This window comes from Lissotriton vulgaris, chromosome 1_1, assembly GCF_964263255.1.
Source record: "Lissotriton vulgaris chromosome 1_1, aLisVul1.2, whole genome shotgun sequence".
In the NCBI taxonomy this organism is placed as follows: domain Eukaryota; kingdom Metazoa; phylum Chordata; class Amphibia; order Caudata; family Salamandridae; genus Lissotriton; species Lissotriton vulgaris.
The window spans coordinates 1,913,686,869-1,913,704,610 of record NC_141685.1 but is presented as its reverse complement, the minus strand read 5'-3'; positions in this window follow the sequence as shown (position 1 = coordinate 1,913,704,610).

The window sequence follows — 17,742 nt, the reverse complement described above, 5'->3', positions numbered from 1 at the left end:
GACTTGCTTGTTAAATCTTATCATGTAATCTGTTTATGCACAACAGTTATTTAAGCGCCAGGACTCTCTCTTCTGCCCTTTCACAAAACCAAATAAAATAACATACTTATATAGTTGCTGTATGTTGTAATCTTCTATTTTCATTATAGAGTTTAGACTCTTCTGTTGCCATATTCTACATTCGAGCTATGTGCTTATGTTCTCTTCCCTGGCAGTTGCTGTTGGACTGGCCAAGGGGAGAGCCACACTTTTCTTACCTAGGATTTATTGTCTTAATAAATCTCCCTGCAACTCATACTTCTCTTGTATTAGTATTCTTCAGTATTACAACATTTTTGGCGACGTTTTTGGCCAGTTTTTCTCTCATCCTGGGTAAGAGTGGCGAGACCTACGCGTTTGTGAATCCTCCAAGGATATTTTTGCACTACTTATGCTGATTATCGTCATCTCCGACTTCGATAGACTTTCTGTGAGTAATTTGTGAAGAAAGACATTTATTTTATCAACATTGAGACTTTTGCCGTTACCTGTGCGCTCGAGCGTATTTGGAATGTTGTTGCTGCGTGGCGAGCGTCTTTCGAATGATGCTTGGAGTCGTTCGTCACTAATGTGCACAACCGACTCTCAAAACAACGAGCGCTGTTGAAACAAGGTCAACCGGCATCAGAAAGAGACGTGAAGACAATACGTCACCGCGCCATCGAAACAAGGCCAACCAACCTCAGAAACACACGTCAGAATACGTTGCGGCCATTTTTATTTTTGCAAAATACATCGGAACTTCGTGTTTCTCCTCACAACACGTCAGTTTCAAAGTTAAAACGAAGGATTTGTTAAAACAAAGGATTTGTCCTACATTTTAAAAACAAAGGATTTGTGCTGCATTTCAAACAAACAAGAAACAAGAACAAGAACTGGTTAGAACACTGGTTGGTAAAACGAGTCATTTCTTGTATTCTTTTATAATTCTTTCGTTTTGAATTGTTTGTTTACATTTCTTTCTTTCGTTTGACATTCACTCACTTGCTCATTTACTTGTCATGGACACTCAGAGTCCTACTGTTGCTCATAGTTCTACTGTTACTCCTGTCCAATACCTTATGGAGAGTCAGAGCTCAATTATAACTCCTCCAATTTTTTTAGCTTCTCCTGGACCTTTGCTAATAGAATGGGAGGATTGGCTACCCATGTTTGAGAACTATTTGGATGCTTTGGATGGTTCAAAATTTAGTGCTGCAAGGAAAAAGGCGTTACTCCTGAATAACATAGGCAAGGAAGGTCAACGCATTTTTAAGTACTTACCAGTAGCCACTTCACCAACTGGTACTGCTATTGAAGATGTTTACCTTGAAGCACAAAAACGTCTTGAAGTGAGGTTTGCAAAAGAAGTGAACATTGTTATGAATCGATATCAATTTTATACTCATAGACAAGAAAAGAACCAAAATGCATATTGAATGAAGCACAATATAAGTAAAGTACATCCTATTTACAGACATAGTCTTTCAAGTAACTCGGTGGATGACAATTTCTAAACGAACGTCCCCGAAGAGGACAAGGAGGATCAGAAGGGACCAAAGGGGAAGGAACAGGAGCATCACCTCCTCCTTGCACATTAAGACGAGGAGAACTCAGAGTCTGGGACTTTTTGAGAAAATCATCATCTGACATGGATAAAAAGGTATTATTGGTAAGAGAGTCACAAGGTGAAGAATTAGTACCTTTAGCACCATTTTGCTTTTGATACAAGGCAACTCTTCTATAATTCCATTTTTCACCACTATCAAGAATTACCCCATACGGCAAAGTGACCTTCACCCTGAAAGGTCCAAGAAATTTATTGGAAGAAGTGGAGCTACCAGAGCGTATCTTAACTAAATCTCCAGAGCAAATTCTCCTATTGAAATTGGATTTATTTATGATGCGACCTCGAGAAGCAACTGAGGATGAATTTGTAGAGACAACTTTTCCAGCAATAATGTCTCTCATCCAAGTTGGAACAAGTTTGGTATTGGGTAATCTCCCAAGCATCATTTCAAAAGGAGTCTTGCCTGTAACACCATGTACACATGAGCGATGTGCCCACAACATCTCTGAAACAACTGAATCCACGTCCTGCCCACTAGAAGTTGCCATCTGTATGGCACCCTTAATCACACGGTTGGCCCTCTCAACTATACCATTACCCTGTGGGTTGTACAGGGAGGTACGGCTATGTTTAATTCCACAACTTGAAAGGAATCTTTGCATCTTATCTGATGTTAATTGTGTACCATTGTCTGTTAAAAGAACTAACGGTATGCCTTCTTCTCTCCATATGCATTTTAGAGCACGAATAGTGGTGGAAGTAGTGATATCTCTGGTAAATTTAACAATCATCCATCTTGAATGTACATCAACTACAACAATGCCAAAACGCAAATTATCCCTTAAACCATTCATTGGTCCAATGAAATCTAAGCATATGGTATGCCATGGTTGACCTGGATCAGTAATGTGTCCACATAAAGCTTGAGCACCAACTTTCAGATGTTTATCACTCTCCCTACAGACCTCACATTTGGTAACCCATGTATTCACCTCTGCATCCATGCCAGGCCACCACCAATTCATTCTTAGCCTCTGTTTAGTTCTAGTCTGGCCTAGGTGTCCTTCATGAGCTAATGTAATTAAGCTATTTCTCAAAGAAATTGGTGGAACAAATAAGTCACCACGCATAATCACAACGTCATCAAATAGAGAAAACTCGTCTAGGACCTTAACAAATGGTCTATTGGTAACCGAGACAGTGCTTTCCCTTTTACAACCTGTGAGTATCATTTTCTTCAGCTCAACAATGGAACTATCAGCTGACATAGCATCAAACCACTCACTCTTAGTCAAAGCTCGTGCCTCACATATACTCAACACGTCCTGTACCAATGCAACAGCACCCTCTTTCTGCTTTTTCAGCACAGCCACCTCATCAACAGTCTTCCAATCCAAAGGCAGTCTTGATAAGCAATCTGCTTGCGTGTTTTTCCACCCTTGAATATACTCAATATTGTAACAAAATTATTGTAGGCGAGAAGCTAGCCTAGCCAACCTAGCAGAACACTTAGCATCCCCACCAGGTAACAACACCTTAAGCAAAGGTTTATGATCAGACTTCAGGGTAAACTTCGACCCCCATAGATAGGTCCTGAAATATTCACAGGCCCAAGCAGCAGCCAAAGTTTCACGTTCCTTCACGGAGTAATTTTTCTCCGTAGTTGTTAAACTTCTTGATGCAAATGCCACAGTCTTCTCCTGACCGCCATGAATTTGTGCTAAGACAGCACCTAGACCTGTTGCACTGGCATCTACAGTAAGGACAATGTGACGTTTGGTATCGAAAGGTGTGAGAATCCCTGCTTCACAGATGTCTCTCTTGATGTTCCCAAAAGAGTCCTGCTGTGAAGTTTCCCAAGAGAAACTGACGCCCTTCTTCATCAAATCTCTCAAGGGGGTACTTTTTGAAGAGAAATCTTTAACAAACTTTGAATAATATTCTACTAATCCTAGGAAGGACCTAAGTTTGTCTTTGTCCGATGGAACAGGAGCTAACCTGATTGCATCAACAAGATTCCGCTTTGGTTTTACCCCTACATCAGAAATCTCATAGCCTAAATAGTCTACCTCATCTACTAAGAACTTACACTTGTCACATCTAAGTGTCAACCCTGACTCTCTAATCCTTGACAAAGCCTCACGAAGGGTGGAATTGTGCTGAGAAATTGAGTTACCAAACACCAGAATATCATCCTGAAAAAAAACAATGTTTTTTACACCACTGAATAATACATTCATCATTCTTTGAAAGATGCTAGCAGCAGAACAGAGGCCAAAAGGCATCCTGGTACATTGGTACACACCCTCAGTGGTGATAAAAGCGGTAAGGGGTTTAGAATCTGCATGTAATTTGATCTGGTGGTAGGCTTTCTTTAAATCTAACTTAGAGAAAAATTTTCCACCACTTAACGCTAAAATAAGCTCATTTATATTAGGAAGTGGAAAGGTATCTACAACTACACTCTGTTTGAGAGATCTGAGGTCAATGCAGAACCTAAATTTTCCATCCGATTTCTCTGTGATCACCACTGGAGAAACCCGCGATGTACTCTCTACAGGCTCAATGACTCCAGAAGTGAGCATTTCTTGAAGCATCTCTTTGACCGCTTCTCTAGCTACTAAAGGTGTTCTTCTCGCTTTGTGCTGTATAGGGATAGCATTGGGCTTTAGAATTATTTTGTGTACATAGCCTTTAAAACACCCTAACTCATCCTTGAATACATCTCTATTCTCCTCCAGAATCTTATCTATCAATAGCCATGACCTGAGTTGGGGCTCTGGGATTTACAGTTATGGACAGATCAAACTGGTGCGCCCAACCTAAAATAGGTGGACCGTCACTGGCTATGTAAACTTTACCAACAACAGATCTGTCTTTGAATTCAATTACTGATTTCATATACCCAACAATGTTTATAGTCTCCCCCTGATACCCTCCAGGGTTAATATCTTTAGGTAACAAAACACAACCGGGCCATAACTTGTCATAAGTGTGTTTCGGAATAATGGTATACAGTGAACCAAAATCAACCATTAGGTCTACAGGAACATTGTTAATCTTAAAACTTGCTTTAGGCCTATTCTTTCTACGACTTTGAATATCCAGATCATCACTGGGATCATCAACAAGTAAAATGCGATCAACCTGTGGAGAAAAATCATCATTAGCGTTGTGAGCTATTTGGTCATTATCCTCATCAATGAGTGCTACACGTTGCTTAAAAGATTTCCTACACATGTTAGAAAAGTGACCTTTTCGTCCACATTTCAAACAATTCCTGTCTACAGCAGGACATTTACGAAAGTCAGCATTGTGAGATGAGTTCCCACACCTAAAGCAAGATCTAACTTGCTGTCTTCCTCTTTGGGAAAATCTTCCTGATCTTGAGATAGCTGCTACATCAGTAACTGTATTAGACACAGATGAGACAATTCCACTGTTGCCTTCTTTCTTATTCAGCTCTCGCATACAATATTTTGAGTGTTCTAGTACTTTGGCTATGTCTATAGCGTCCTTCAATGAGGGATTCTTAGCAGCCCAAAGACGTTCCTGTGTTTTCTTACATCTGCTTTGCACTATTAGCTGATCTCTCACTAACTCGTCAGTCATTGCTCCAAATTTGCATTTAAGAGATAATTCTCTGAGTTTGGATATAAATTCATCTATAGATTGGTTCTCCATTTTGGTTCTTTTCTTTTTGCATTTTAGTTCTTTTCTTTTTATTATATAAGAGAGGAGGATGTGTTGTAATCTTCTCTTTTCATTATAGAGTTTAGACTCTTCTGTTGCCATGTTCTACATTCTAGCTATGTGCTTATGTTCTCTTCCCTGGCAGTTCCTGTTGGACTGGCCAAGGGGAGAGCCACACTTTTCTTACCTAGGATTTATTGTCTTAATAAATCTCCCTGCAACTCATACTTCTCTTGTATTAGTATTCTTCAGTATTACAACACTGTAATGTGTTATATTCTCATAAAAAACACTTTGAAAATGATGGTTAGGGCCAATTTATGGCCCATGAAAACATAGGCTTCTGCAGTCTGAATACAAACAGAGGCTTTCAAGCATGTCACCTTGTTAGATGAAGGCGGAGAGCCATTCCCTTCAGTTTATATCCCAGACGTGAACTTTGTGCCCATGTGGAAAAATTACGTGATTTTTCATTGATGACTGATGAAAGTGAGAAATATGGAAATTTAAAGGAAACACATTTTGAATTTACCTTAATCTCAGGCCATCAGATGATTCAAAGGACATTGGGGCATATTATCAAGAAAGGTCGTTACATTATCGCCGCTTTTAGCGGCAGGAAACTGCAGATAAAGCGGCAATAATGGCCTTGATAATATGCTCTATGCAATTCCAATCGATGCCCATGTTAGATGTCTTCACATCTAACATGGGCTTCGATTGGAATTCATAGAGCATATTATCAAAGCCATTATCGCCGCTTTATCGGCAGTTTCCTGCCGATAAAAGCGGCGATAATGTAACAAACTTTCTTGATAATATGCCCCACTGTCCTTATTTAGATATAAAAATGCAAACTTTGCATTTCATGCTAGCATCTCAGCTGAACTTTACATAGCTATGTAAAATGTGTAAGCCCATTTACAAATGACTTCAAATACACCTAATATCCCTAATCTTCAATGTTTGTGCCAAAATGTTACAATGTTACAATGCGTACAATACAGTGAAGTGTATTTTTTTGCAATTTGTTTTTCATGATAAGTTTGTTCACAATACTGAAAATTCATATACCAAGTTTAGGTCTATGTTTTTCAGTTTTTTAGTTGTGAGACATATGAAAGAAATGTAGGTAGGAATAGTCACCGCCAATCTGCCTCCAAAGTACGTGTTGCTACCTCGCTAGGGAGCACTTATTCGATGCTCTCTTTACATGTTCTTTCATCCCAAAAGATGTGAAAGACCATTATACTTATATATTATGGTCATTAGGTTTGCAAATGAGAAGATGCAACTTTGCCCCACTCGATCTGAAGAGTCTAGTGCTGTAGACTACAAAGTAGGTGTAACGTCCTCAAATTGGTTAGGTACCTTTGAATGCAAAATGTTTTACTTGAACACAAATATTGTAAACTTGCCTACGTATAATGAGGACATTTTAAGTGTGTCTGGGTTGATTTGAAAAAGATTGAAGTAATCATTTTTACCTTGCTTCTATCTGGGAATGCTTGTAGCAGTATCATAAGACGTGCAGTGCTTTCTACTGAGGCAAACCAAAACAAGAATTGCAATGTTAGGAGTGGATATTGAAAAAAGAATAGGAAGAGTAAGAGGTTTACAAGTCTTATTCTAGTCCAACATGCAACTAGGTAGACTTCAAATGGTACGTTCTGAATTTCACATCCGCGTCAGAAAAGAGATGGGTAGTAATTTCACGAGAAGACAAGCAAGCAGGCTACAATAGGAGAGGAGGGTAGTTCTCCTGTAAGGTTTTACGATTGAGCAAGATTAGAATTGAAACATTGAAGTGCACTAAAAGGAATCGCCACAAGATCACTGCTGGTTGTTGACAAAATCAATCACACTTCATGCTAACAATGTAGTAACGAGGCGCAAGGTTTCTTTGCACTAAGAATTACAAGATAAAATCAGCATTTTGCGTGTAGTACTGGAGGGGAGGGTGCAACATTCCCCTGGGCCTCTTTCCTTTTCCACCCAATGGCAACAGCTCATTGTCCCAAAGTGGACGTTGTACTTCGTGGACGGGTTCCACTTATTGAATGTGGTCTTTTTTTTAATCTTTTGAATGCGCTTTTATGATATCATGTGTTTATCGAAATAAAGCTTTGAATTGAATTACTTATTGAATGGAGACCTTCCAATTTAGGATGACAGTATTCAATCAGCTGTATACAAACAGAACTGTAGTCTTATCTCATTGATAAGTTGTGCTGCAATTTGGATGGAGGATGGTGACACTTTCATGCTCCCCCAACCTTATTTTTATATTTTTAACATTCATTTATATTTATTTAAATATTTTATTCTTTTAAATTATTTATTTAAAAAATATTTCCGATTGATTTAAAGCCTCTGCCTCTATTAGTTTCCAATGGAGCGTATTTCAGTACATGTGTAGTACTAAGCTTGCTAGAGTATATTCTTATTAGTAATTTACACTCAGTGTAAATTACGTTTGTGAATCAGGCCCACTTTGTCCTTCAAACATTTTGGCCAACATTGGTATCCTCCGGATCTCCAACCGACCCCTGCCCTCACCACATCTTCAACAAGGCCGACGCTGTCATCGCACCCCACCTGCGGGACATTATCAACACCTCCTTCGACACCGCCACCTTCCCTGAGAGCTGGAAGCACGCCGAACTCAGCGCTCTACTAAAGAAACCAACGGCGGACCCCACCGAACTCAAGAACTACCGCCCCATCTCGCTCCTCCCGTTTCCAGCCAAAGTCATCGAGAAGACCGTCAACAAGCAACTGGCAGACTTCCTCGAGACGACTGGATCCCTCGACCCATCTCAGTCAGGCTTCCGGGCCAACCACAGCACCGAGACCGCCCTCATCGCTGCCACCGACGACATCCGAACCCTGCTAGACAACGGAGAAACAGCGGCCCTCATCCTCCTGGACCTCTCCGCGGCATTCGACACTGTCTGCCACCGCACCCTAGTGCAGCGCCTCAGCAACGTCGGAATCGAGGAGAAAGCACTAGAATGGATCATCTCCTTCCTCGCCGGAAGGACACAGAGAGTCCGCCTGCCCCCATTCAGATCAGAAGCCACGGAAGTCATCTGCGGCGTCCCTCAGGGATCCTCGCTCAGCCCCACCCTCTTCAATGTCTACATGAGCCCCCTTGCAGCCATCGCACGCCAACACAACCTAAACATCATCTCCTACGCCGATGACACCCAGCTGATCCTCTCCCTGACCAACGACCCCGCCACCGCCAGAGCCAACCTACACGAAGGGATGAAAGACGTGGCCGAGTGGATGACGACCAGCCGCCTGAAACTGAACACAGACAAGACGGAAGTCCTCATCCTGGGCTCCTCACCCTCCGCCTGGGACGACTCCTGGTGGCCCCCCGCCCTGGGCAACGCACCCAAACCGACAGACCACGCACGCAACCTGGGCTTCATCCTGGACTCCTCCCTCTCCATGACCAGACAAGTCAACGCCGTCTCCTCGTCCTGTTTCAACATCCTGCGCATGCTACGTAAGATCTTCCGGTGGATCCCCACCGAGACCAGGAAGACGGTCACCCAGGCCCTCGTCACCAGCCGACTGGACTATGGCAACGCCCTCTATGCCGGAACCACCGCCAAGCTCCAGAAGAGACTCCAGCGGATCCAGAACGCCTCGGCGAGACTCATCCTCGACGTCCCCAGACGAAGCCACATCTCCAGACACCTGAGAGACCTGCACTGGCTCCCGATCAACAAAAGAATCACCTTCCGGCTCCTCACCCACGCACACAAAGCCCTACACAACCAAGGGCCGACCTACCTCAACAGCCGCCTCAACTTCTAAGGTCCCAAACGCCACCTCCGCTCGACCAGTCACGCCCTCGCCGCCGTCCCCCGCATCCGCAGAGCGACAACAGGAGGAAGGTCCTTCTCCCACCTGGCCGCCAAGACTTGGAAATCCCTCCCGACCGACCTACGCCTGACCCAAGACCACCTCTCCTTCAGGAAGAAGCTCAAGACCTGGCTGTTCGAGCAGTAGCGCCCTCCCCCACCCCAAGCGCCTTGAGACCCTCCGGGTAAGTAGTGCGCGATATAAATGCCTATGATTGATTGATTGATTGACTGTGTCATGTTACAGAAATGAAATACTCTGGGAAAATGTTTGCAAATAAATTCAAGATAAGGTTGCGTTACCATGGGGTGATAACCTGTGCAGTGGAGCTCCTCCACTAAGGCAGACGAGCGCCACCCCACTGCATTTTTTGCAGTGGAAACAGAAAAAATAAAATGATAACACTACAGTATTATAATTGTATTTTCCCTTTGTAATGCAGCTTTATTGGGCAGGAAGGGGAGGGGCGGGCGGGGCTTAGCTGTCATCACAGCCAGCAAGGGGCGAGATGGTGGGCAGTTAAGTAAGCATCACTGTTTGTTAGGCCATACAGTCCTGCGCACTTTGCATGTTCCTCACCAGGCTCCATTTTGCAGCCTGGTGAGGAACATGTACAGGATCCCATTCCTGTCAGAGCCCCAATCCACATCTGCATCGCAGCATTATGATTGGTTTAGGGGAGGGAGCCTGTACTCCCTGCTTCAGAGGATGGCGCGAGGCGGCGGTCTGGCATTCGGCAGCAAGGCAAGTTTATTTAAATTTATTTTTCAATCTCCCCCTCCCATGACTCACCCATATTACTCGGTGGCAGCCGCCACTAGACCTGTGCACCATTTCTCACCTCAGTAGATAATTGTTTTTTGGGAAATATTTTAAAATATTTTTAACTGTCATGTGGAACAAAGCATCCTGTCTCTGTGTAACAGAATATGCATACTCTGGTATACCTCGATATTTCAGCCCATGCCCTGCACATCGATACAAGGTCCTGTAATATTATTTGGCCAACTGGAAGTCCATTTATTGACATTTTGTAATTAGTTGTGAAATTAGTGCTGTAATTGTATATTTGATGACGTCAGAGTTACCGATCGAACGCTTATCTTCTCCATTTAACTAAAAAAATATATGCAGTCAGAGCACAACGCAATAACATGAGAATTTCAGTTGACTTGTTTTGTTGTTCTGATGTATCCACAACATTTAAAAAAAAAGCTGCATTTCGAAAGTCGATTTTATAGATAGGCCACTTTGTGAACAGCTGTTTTAGCATTATTGCCATCACTCGTTTGTCTATAAAGTAGGTGCACAGATGAATGCTGATGAGGTTATAAAGATTGAGCAACAATAAAATCTGCTCTGAATACCCAGAGAACACTCTTTGCACACATACGAAGTTAAAAATGAATTAACTTGGGGACTAATTAACTGCAGAAAGAATCTGTCAATGCCTTAGGAGTCTCATAAACCAAGAGCAGCGTGTCTACGAATTTTGTCAACATTGTGAAGGAAAATACAATCTTGATTGAACAAGAGGCTATATTGCTACATGGATAAATGAGTGAGAAGTCCTTTTTCTTTTAAATTAGAATTGTATTGTTAAAATCTTTTAAGACAGCGATCATGGATAATATTTCTCAAGCAGCTCAGTGAAACTTGGACACGAGGTAAACATCATGGATTTTTTAAATCACAGAAAGACAAAATAGGATAAAACAAGTTTTAGAGACATCCTCCTAAACAGAGTGGATGGGAGTCACAAAAACACGTAGTAATTCACACATGCTTTGCTTGATCACATCTGTCTCCATACATTCTGCTTGAGGTCGAATAATACATAGGACCAGATGAATTTCTAATCTATATAAATAAAAATGTAAATGTTCGTTTGTTCAAAATTGCAAATCTCCAAAAGTTCTTCACCGATTTGGATTCGACTAGGCGCGTGTTTTTATATACACAACGTTGGATTCCAATACGCGCTTGTCGAATACGCACGTGTTTTTAATCGAAAGCCCGAACAGACACATAAAAATTTCAATGTTCGTTTGTTGAAAATCTTAAATCTCCGAAATTTCTTCAACAATTACTTTGAAATGTTGACACAACTTTGGATTCGATTAAGCGTGTGTTTATATATACACAAGGTTGGATTCAAAAACGCGCGTGTCCAATACACACGTGTTTTTAATTGAAAGGCCGAACAGACCCTATCGATTTGGTTGCTGCGCAACAACTACAAGGGACGCATAGAGACAATAGTCCACATATATTAAGATGGACAGTTGGTGTCAGGATGGCAGACCGTGAAGTGGGTGGAGGGAGGGGAGAGGAGTTGGTTCACTTTGTAACATTAAGAAAGGATGCATAGAGATGCTGCGCAACAACCACAAGGGACGCATAGAGACAATAGTCTACATATATTAGGATGGACAGTTTGTGTCAGGATGGCAGACCGGGAAGTGGGTGGAGGGAGGGGGGAGGAGTTGGTTCACTTTGCAACATTAGCGCGTGCTTACATATACACAACATTGGATTAGAATACGCACGTGTACAATATGTTTTTAATCGAAAGGCCGAACAGACCCTATCGATTTGCTTGCTGCGCAACAACTACAAGGGACGCAGAGAGACAATAGTCACAAAAACATATTTTATACCCACAGGCATTGTGAAATTAAACATATTAGAAATGTGCGCTTACTCTTTTCTTTCTCTTCCATTTAACCAAACTGAGCCACAGCAACGCATGGCTGTGTACAGCTAGTTCTAAATAATTGAGTGCTCTGATTTCATAAAATTCAGCCATGGTTACCCTGATTCAGTCCTCACAAGGGACGCAATGCCTTCATCATTCTGTATCAAAGTAAGAAACTTCCCAAAGCCCTCAATATATAAATAACAGATAATAGTAAACTGTATATAATAATAAATACCACAGTCACTGTAAAAAAACGACATATTCCATATGATATATGAAACAAAGAACTTTCAGTTAAACTTCTGATAACTCCTACCTATCTATCTTTGACAAGTGGCATAGGCCACATCTCCTTACAGCCATTGTAAACCCAATCCTTGGCAGCAATATGGGATCATTTTAATCAAGCAGCACTCACCTCAATGGACTATTTCCGGATGGACCAGGTCACCAGCTTCAAGTATCATTTAGTATTCTGATTTCAAAGCTAAAGAGGGACTCTTCCATGTTTTGCAAGGATCGAGGAATAGCACAGTCAAGTTCTCTCAAAAGCCCCACCAATTGTTCATGCATAATCTACATGATCCAAGTTAATGGCCAGAGAATAATCCTGGCAATCCCTCTCCACTCTTCAAGACCAAATAACTTCACAATTAAATAGCTATGAACCACAATCTCCAAAAACTCTAAATAAAGACTGAATAAATCCACTGTATAAGACAATCCGGAGACCCTCAGGGTAGGCCATTAATAAAGCATGGACACCAGAATCTCCTTGGTGACTTTCTTTTCTATACGTACAACCCAGTGGCATAGCATAAGCTGTTACTCACTATATTCATCATTTTCCTACAACAGAAAGTTTGAGGGGGTGACAAACCTGACCTAATACCCAAGTCCTTGAATTACAGAACACAACTCCCAATGAAAGAGTTAAGATCAAGGCCACTGATTAGAGCCTCAGATTATTCAAAGATTTCATCAGCACCCTGGCCATCTATAAAAACATATCCCTAGGATCCAGAAAAATACCATTCTGTGAATAGAAACAATTGTATCACAGTATATTTGTCAACACACATGAATAATCAGCAGTCACTGTACACCAGTGTCATTCTGACAACCACCTATGCCACCGCAATACTCCATAAACCAGAGTTTTCAAAATCCATCAATGTTACAAATTTAATAAGTAACCAACATCCACTCATATTTACCAACACAGTAAACATTTAGCAAAAACACGACCCTTCCAGGATAAACCAATTAGCATAATCTTCATTTCACCATTAGGACCAAACTAAAGCTGTACTACAGGCTTGAAATATTTTGAAGCTTACCACAATCTTTATCGCCTGCTCTCAAATCAAAACACCCCTCGACTTACAAACAAACTTTTGGAGGGCCTCATAACAGCCTTTACAGTGACACGCATGGCTCTGTCTTAGAGCCACAGTCACTCATCAGATATAAACCATAGAGATCGTCAATGCACATTTCTATCCAAAGAGACTCATTAAGATCACATGATACACACCAAACCCATTTACCTCGAATAAACAGAAACACAGCAGAGTACACAGTCCCACTTCCAACCTAGGCCTAACTGTTTCTCAATCAGCTCAGAAACCTTCTATTGACGTTTATGTCTTCATACTGAAAAATTTCAATTATTCAGTTCTAAATTAAATGTAGTTCCACAATGGATTATCTTAATATTTTTAGACCTAGACCTCTCAGGATTTAAAAGGGTTTGTATTGTGACTGCCTCCAAGACAAAACTCAGAATGGGTGGTGGCAGTAATCACCTCTTTTTTTCTTTATTTTGACCTGCATAGTACAAACAAATCTTCATTATACTACTATTCAACTGCTAGTCTAATACCGGGTGCAATTTTAGTTTTATGCTGACTCTTCACCTTAAATCCATTTAATATTAAACCACTTTGTGTTTCTAATTTCATCACTGCCTCAGTCACATAGACCATTGGATGAAACAACTGTTCCCTACCTAAATGCATGTAAAATATTAAATGTACTCCCTGACTAAAAGCTAATATCTTGGTGATCATCTTTTATTTCAACCTCTCATTGGCCTTTCAATCACCTCAGAAGGAGCCATATTTGTCAATGCTCTATTTCCCGATGGACCTAGGTCCCCTGCTTCAAGTATCATTTAATTTGCTGTTTTCAAATCCAAAGAGGAACTCCTACCCCGATTTGCAAGGATCAAGGAATAGAACAATCAGCTTATCTCTAAAGCCTCATCAATTATTCATGCATAATACACATGATCCAAGCTAATGGTCAGAGAATGATCCTGGCAATCCCTCTCCATGACCAAATAACTTACCAATCAAATAGCCACGCACCACAATCTCCAAAAAGCTAAAGTCAAGATTGAATTAATCCAGTTTATAAGAAAATCCTGAGACCCTCAAGGTAGACATCTAATGAAGCATGAATACCAGAATCTTCATATGTGACGTCCTTTTCTATAAGTACAACCCAGTGGCCAAGCATAAGATGTTACTCATTATATTCATAATTTTCCTACAACCAAAAGAAACCTTTAGTAGGCTGAAAAATCGAATCAATAAAGAAATAATTTAATTTTTTGAGGATGGTAGAATGTTAGTGTAAATTCATGAAAGACTAGTCCAAAGTAACCTGTTTGCACGAGATGACTGTTAGTTTAGAATGTGAAATTCACATAGGATGAAGAATGTCAGTAAGAATTTCAATTAGTCACAACGGATCGTAGGAGGGCGTCTTCTTTGCAGTCTTTTGCACCTGAAGATGAAGCTGTAACTGATGCCAGTTCCAAGGGATTGGGAGCCCTGTCTTTGTAGTGAAAGTTAGAAAAGATTGTATTATGTGTTATGTATGATACGTAGCTCAATTATTGAGTCATAAAAGTTTTACTTTATGGTGAAATACATACCTGGGATAAGTAAATGCTCGCTCTACTGATTCTTGGTCTTGATTGGTGAAGGTCAGGAAAGATTACAAGAAGTGTTTGATTGATGCGGAAGGCTTGAAAAGGGTTGAAGAAACTAGTGTGTGGCATGAACCAAAGCGTGGCTACGGAAGAGGAATGGAGAGAAGATTTATCCAAAGATAAGATGCTACATCAAGTTATATGCCTTCAGGATGATGTTATTTTAAAATGTGCTCATAAGCTTAAAAACTCATGGTGGATGGTGAGAAATTAGTTGTTTTTAGACAATGGTATTCTGTTGTGGGGCACAAGATCAGTACCTTATGAAGTTATACTGGTCAATTCCTCACTATAGCACAAGAAGGCAACATGGGTACTTTGAAAACTAAATAAAGACTTTGGTGGGGATTTTATGGTGACCAGCTCTTTACAAAGATGTGGAAAGCATGGTGAGAGAATGTGTGGGCTGCAGAACCTGTGATAAGAGTCTAAAAGTAAGATAATCATCATCATTATGCTGTGACCTCTCTACTCATTCATGTGAGGAAACAGCAATCAATATGGTAGAACCAATTAGTTGAGAACATGCCACTTTTTTGATAGAACAGATGTATGTTCCAGAATGATTAGGGTCCCATGTTTAAGAGACATCACTAGCACTTCTGTCATAACGTTTTTGGGGAATAGTTTTAGACAAGGAAGTTACCCCAAATGTTTACTTTCTGAAAATGGAGCCCAATTTTTTTGTAAATCTCTGGAAACATACTTGAAGGAGTGTGGAATCAATCATACAAAGCCTTCCTTTATCACCACCAAAAACACTGGAAAAAACAGCTCCACAATTTTTTTAGTTGGTTTATGTTACAAAATGATTACTGACCTGCTTTATTGATATTACAGAGTGAGCTGGACCGCATTAGGCAATTTTTCAAATATACTGCTCTTGTCCTGAAGCAAGCACAATTTCTTTATTTGCATGTGGTTCGGCTGCATCTGCGGAGGCAAACGCAATGTCTCCACAGCAGCATTCACTAGACAGGCCTAGGGAAGGATTCTGTGAACAAAAGGGAAGAGACCTGTGGTTTACCTGAAACTGAGTAGAGTCACAAATGATGACTGAAACTAGACTATGCTAGGTGGAAACTGATTCAAATAAATCAGTTAATGCAACACTAAATAGAAGTAATTTCAAAATTGTTTAAGCACTGTCCATGATGTATAGCTCCCCACAAAAAATTATACTTAATTAGCAAAATCTAACAGGTGAATACGCAACTAAAGAATTTAAAAGGTATAAACACAATTTATTAAAATACCTCCCTAAGAGGGTTACAATCTAAATAAAACACAATAAAATATTCACATAGGTGAAAATAATCTAAAAAAAGGAAGTGGTCAAAGTACAAAGGTCGACGCTGCGTTTCGGTGTTGTTTTATATTATTTACACCTTCTTCAGGACACTTTGACAATTCACAGTTAATCTAGAAATTGAGAAAACATTTTTAGATACATATTCCTTCAACACATAATCTATCCTTGCTATACAGTGTTTACCCTCCTTGCTAAGCTACATTAAAACATATAGTATTCACTGTTAACCCTGTTGTCAGAGAATGATGGGTGGGGAAAGGGAACATAATGCTGGGCGGGCGTATTATGGCTCTTCAAATGGGCATTTATTTACCAAGCTGTAGTCTTGTGTCCTTTATGACATTTCGATGTTAATCTTATCAATAAACATACGGAAAACCGGGATTTCAATTCATAAAGACGGGGTTTCAAATCTACAAAAACATAGTACCTGATATTGTTTGAAGATTCTCTTTTAGCCATTAAGAGGACTTCATGGTCAACCAGTTATATATGGATCATCAGGTGTATGCCGCGTCATCAATTACTGCGATTTTTTCTGTCACCTTGATGGGTGAGATTGATAAAATACTCAAAAAATTGGCTTCAAATTTTGGATTTTTAAGTTTAAACACTTTTACATAGATTTATTTAAATTTGATTTAGGGAATACCTGTTTGTCAAATCGAGGTGCAGATTATAATAAACATGGAGGAGCCACCGGACTTCTCTCTTAAATTGTAGTCTATGTCGGGTCCTTGTCAGTGCTTTTGGGATCCCTGTAGGAAAGGGCATACATATGTGCATATATAGTATTACTGCTATACTGGGGCTACTTTTGGGCTTGTATTTTGAAACCCTTTTAAATAGAACATTGAGCTATAATCCACTTACCACAATTATGTCGCCTTTAAATCAACAGTTTGTGTATTTGGATAGCGGAGGTTCGTCACCTGTTTAAAGAAAGGACGTTTGCTTTAGGAATCTTAAATGGTGGACTATACTTATTAACATTTATTAACTTTTTCCTCCATGTTTGAGGTCAGTTTATGGGGTACTTTTCCTTATTTTAGAAGCCGGTGTTCAAATTTAAGATGTTCAATGGGATAATAGAATGATAAAATATATATCCCTCATCCTGCATTGCATTAAGTCTAGGTGCTAATTCTGTAAGTAATATTTAAATTTTTAAAAAACGTATGCAAATAGTCATACAGTCAATCTCTATTGGTCCCCCAACTATTGTTTTGCCAATGCAGGCTCGAAGGGTGGCTTTTACCAGCTCCAGAGTTTAGGATTGCACTTGTGCTCGCTAAGGTTAACAAACCGCCCCAGTTCTCTTACCTTAAAATTTCAGGTCGGCCTCCCTGCTCCTCCGTGTATCGCGTTTATCCGAGTAAATGAAAAACGGGACGTGGCGCGTAATTTAAATACTGTCGCTACCCTGTATGACCCGGAAGTGCATCGCCGGGATTATACAGTTTTCAATTGAATAAGGGGCATATTTTTAGGAGTTATTATTGATCTTACTAGGGTCATGTACTGGTATTGTTATTGACACCTAGTGCGCATTTTCCGATTGTTTTATT